At 50.4% G+C, this 4,380-nt stretch overlaps 1 protein-coding gene across 1 annotated transcript in view; it reads right to left on the reverse strand.

The window, feature by feature from the left end:
* LMO4 (LIM domain only 4) overlaps window positions 1-2,566 on the reverse strand; it is a 16,914-nt gene extending 14,348 nt beyond the window's left edge. Inside the window, exon 1 of the mRNA XM_007101493.4 lies at window positions 2,174-2,566. The gene's annotated coding sequence lies outside the window, so the exon portion shown is untranslated. The remainder of the gene's footprint in view (window positions 1-2,173) is intronic.
* Between the last annotated feature and the right edge of the window lie 1,814 nt (window positions 2,567-4,380).

Below are 4,380 nucleotides of genomic sequence, written 5' to 3' on the forward strand. Positions count from 1 at the left end.
CTTTCTGAAAGGGAAGAACCGGGGGGGGGGAGATGGAGAGAGTGGGGGTGGGAGGGGAGGCGAGGGGACTTGGGGGGGGGGGGGGGAAGGGGGGCGGTGTGTAAAGTTGCGAAACTGGTTTTTCTTATTTTAAACAGCACCTTTCACATGCCATTGTGGTGACCGCCATCTCCCATTATTGTTCCAAATCTCATTTCATTTTGAAGATCAATGAGTGTTTTCTCTGCGTTTGCAGGACACAGGCAAGAATAATAGATCATTGAACTTTAGGATGCCTGTTAACTTCCTATACAAACACTCTCCACTTTGGTCTCACTAATCTGCCCTTGATCAGCAATTTAAATGGTAGAGCTTTGTTCCTCCAAAAGGGTGGGGGGTACGTTACTGATAATATGTGAGAAGGCACTGTTAAAGGATGCACAAGTTGCATCTGAGCCAGACCTACTGTCACCAAAAACTGCTCTTAAAAATTCCCCACTCTTTCTAATGAATGTCACGAGAGAAACAACTGGGGTCTAACATAGGAATCAATTTATAAAGCTTAGCCTAAACCGATTAATTTGTTGCCTCCAATCCTGAGTCCAATAAAGTCCTAGTGTTCCTCCAGTCACTTATTCTATAAAAAGATCAAGTTATTTACTGCCAATTAAGCAGCCTGTTTTGTCTTTGTCCTCTGTAAGCCGAGAGTGTGGGCTCCCCCCGAGGCTCCCGGCTATCTGCTCAAGACATTCAGCTGATACCTCAGAAGGGAGAGGACGAACTTTGCCTGTCCCCGGCCCAACTTGGCTGCTGCAAAAAAACGAGGGGAAGGGAACGAAACAAGGACTTGTGTTCCTTAAATAGGCCGATTTTAAACACATTTCCTCCGAAAGAGTCCCGGAACGTGTGTCCAGTGACCGCACAATAAACCAGAATAAGAACTGCACCAATTAAGCTGTAACAAAACCCTGAGACTTTGGAAACAGGACCACTCTAAAACCCATTAGCATTGCATTTATCCGAATGCATCATACCTTTATGTAAATTGATTTATCTGATGCATTTACTCGAGGAATTGCTTTTTGTTATAATTTCAGCCCTAACCCAAATGAATCTGCATTTCCTGCCCTAGGTCTTTAAACTGCCCACCCCCGCCCAACGTTTTAATCGCTCTGAATTCCTTTTTAAAAGAGGAGAGGGAGGGAGGAGATTCCAAGCTCCTCCCCGCCCCCATCTTTGGTGAGAGGTAAATATATATGTATATTTTTTTTGAAAAGGAAACATTACACTGAGAAAAGCATCCAGTAACCCCATTAGCTAAAGCTCTTAAGGACAAGCAATACCTTAATGCTGATTAAATCTAAAAGAGATGAATCAAGACGACTGACCAGAAACTGACTCCCCTGATAACTAGGGACGGGCCCTCATCAAGTTTCATTTAGAGTTGGAAAAAAAAAGAAAGCTTTTAAGTTAAATAGGCTTATACTCTAGTAATTACATAGCCAAGCAATTTAGGTCCTGAGGTAGTCTGTGAAATAGAAAGCAGAACTGGCAGCTAGAGGCAAAATCTGCCCCCCTTTAACAACGTCTCTGGTGTTTTTTAATGGAGACCAAGGGAGGGACAAACGTAGCGCTGGCAATTTGTAGTACAAAAATGGATGCTTAATTCATGTCTTGATTTTAATTAGGTGATTCACCGGATTTCTCCTGGATTGGAACAAAAGATTTATAAGCCAAGAGGAATTTTTTAAAAGAACCAGCAATACCGAATCCTGCTCACTTAGATCCTTTCTGCCACTGTTTCAAAAATAGTGGTGGGGTGCGCGGGGTAGGGTCGTGACTATTTTCCCCACACTACTTCTCAGACTTCAACCCTTAAAGCACCTCCTGCCTCTCCCTTCGGAACTGAAAATATCCCCACACGCCTCCAAGGTCCCCACCAGCCCCGTCTCCAAGAAGAACCCTTTTGTAAGCAGGAACCGCTACAAAGCTGGCGGCCCGGGGCTGCCCTCCGTGCTAGCTCGCAGGCCGGCCTCGGTAGTTTCAGACTCGCGCATTATCTAAGCCGACGTATTGTTTACTTGCAATTTGGGACGGTCAAGGGAAGGAAGCCAAAGAAAACAGCCCCGGCCCAAATCGCCCCCCTCCTCCTTCCCCCCCCTCCCTGCCCGCGGCTCCCCAGCCGTCCCCTTACCTGCTTTTCCCCTATATTGCAATATTGCGAGAGGCGGCGGCGGCGAAATTCGAGCGAAGCCGTTCGGCTTCCAAGGAAGAGGCGCCTTGGCTGGCGGAGCTGGAGGGAGGGGGGGATGTTCTCGCAGAAGCAGGAAAGGGGAGGAGGGGGCTAAGGGCTGCTTTTCTTTTCTTTTCTTTTTTTTTTTTTTTTAACGCGCTGCTCTGAGGCTGGGTTGGGGGGCCCCGCGTAAGTGGCAGGCGCCGGGAAGCAGAAGCGTCAGTCTCGGTCCTCGTCGTTCTTCTCCGCCTCCGGCTCCGCGCGAGCAGCTGCAGGAGCCCTCGGCCCGCGCGGCGCGGCGCAGCGGCAGCAACTGCTGCAATCGCTGCTGCAAGTTTGGCAATGTGGCTTCACTTTGTATATTCCCCCGCCCGGAGGCCCCCGCCCCGCCCGCGCTCCTCCCGCTCCTCCTCCTCCTCCTCCGCCTGCCTCCCTCCCGTGCGCCCGCCCGCCCGCTCGCTCGGGGCTGCTGGCGGCGACGGCCGCTCGGCCGAGCTTCCTGCACCTCCAGCCGGGGAGCGGCCGCAGACACAACAGCCCCGGGAGCGGCGGCGGCCGGCGCGGAGGCCGGGGACCGGGCGCGCCCGGGAGGCGGGGAGCTGCGGCCGGCGGGGCCCCGCGCGCCTAACCCTCGCCCCTGCCGGGGCTGCTGTTGCCCGGCTTGGAGGCGGCGGTGGCAGCGGCGCTGGCCTCTAACCGGCTCACTCGCTCCCTCCGCGGCTCTTACACATGTGTTACTGACAGAGCAAAATCCCAACTACTCCCAGGCTCTGCCGCCGACGTCAGCGACCCTCAGCCACTGGGCGGCCGGATTGTTCAGGCGGAATAATAAAACCTGCCAATCCGGGCAAGGACAAAGGGATGACTGAAACGAGACTCCGGGGGCGGGGGAGAGAGCGAGGCGGCTGAGCCGCCCGAGGCTGAAACGGGGAAGGGCCCGAATCAGGTGGGGAGAAGTCCCTCGGGCGCCGCCGACACGGCCGGCGCGGCCCCCAGTGGCCCGAGATGGCAAGCCGAGGCGCGGGGGCCACACCTGCCCTTCCTGCTCACGTGGCCCCCTCGGGATCCGCGCCTGCTCGCCACTCGGGGATAGCCCGTCCTCGCGCCGAGAGGAGCCCCTTAGGAAACTTACTTCACATCTGTCTCAGAAATGGGCCTCTTCCTGTTGAGGTAGAAAAGCTTGGTCGAAATCTCAGGGCGGTGGACTTCACACACAAGCCGAAGAGATGGTTTTTGAAGAGTTTTTTTGGTTTTGTTTTTTAAATTCATGATGTTATAGATTTATGAACCTCAGTGGAAGTTTCATTATCAAGGTAGAAGCTTCTCCCCATCAACCCGAGTATAAACTAAGTGTCCAGTAGGCATTTCATAGGTATTTGTCAATTGCTGGTGGTAGAAAGATCACAGTCCTTACGTTCAAAGTTGAGGAAAATTTCAGGGGAAAAGCCTGGCCCCCTGCATCCGCCCCACTGTAGAGGATGAGAGGCCAAATTTCTCGTAGCCCCCAGAGCGATGGAAGTTATTGCAAGATTCGAAATCTCACAGCCTCTGGAGAGTAAGAAATGTTACTTCTAGTATAAATCAAGTTTTGAGGAATGCTATTAGGGTGGTAGTCTGAGTGTCTCTTTCCAGGGCCGCAGCTCAGCCTAGATGCTTCAACTTTATCTGCTCTGCCAAATAGGTTTAATAAATCTCCGATCTGAGGCTAATATTAGTTCTGATTATTAGTAGTAAGTTCCAGAGAGATTTTTCTGGTGGAAATTATGAAAGTGCAAAGCCCTTCTGCTGAGTATCATTAAGTAAAACCAGCCTTGTGGGACAAGTTTTCATACTGTATTACGCACAGTACTGCTAGATTGAGGAAAGGAACCTGCAGAAGAATCTGGCTAGACAGTGCAGATGTTAAACTCTATGGTTTTAGTGTCTGTTTGGGGGATTTCTGTCTTTCAAACCATCAACATTAAGGCTGCAAAAGAAACTATAGTCATTGCCTACAATATCAAGCAGAAGACATTTTAAAATACCAGTTAGAATACTCCTTTCTTTATATTTCTAGCACCTCGAAATTAAATGGCTTACTTTTATTGATTGGAACTTAAAATTGCATTTTTATGATCAAGTCGCTTTGTGCACATATGAAAAACTTTTTAAAAATCATTAAAACTATA

The sequence above is a fragment of the Physeter macrocephalus genome, chromosome 4, assembly GCF_002837175.3.
Source record: "Physeter macrocephalus isolate SW-GA chromosome 4, ASM283717v5, whole genome shotgun sequence".
NCBI classification, from domain to species: Eukaryota; Metazoa; Chordata; class Mammalia; order Artiodactyla; family Physeteridae; genus Physeter; species Physeter macrocephalus.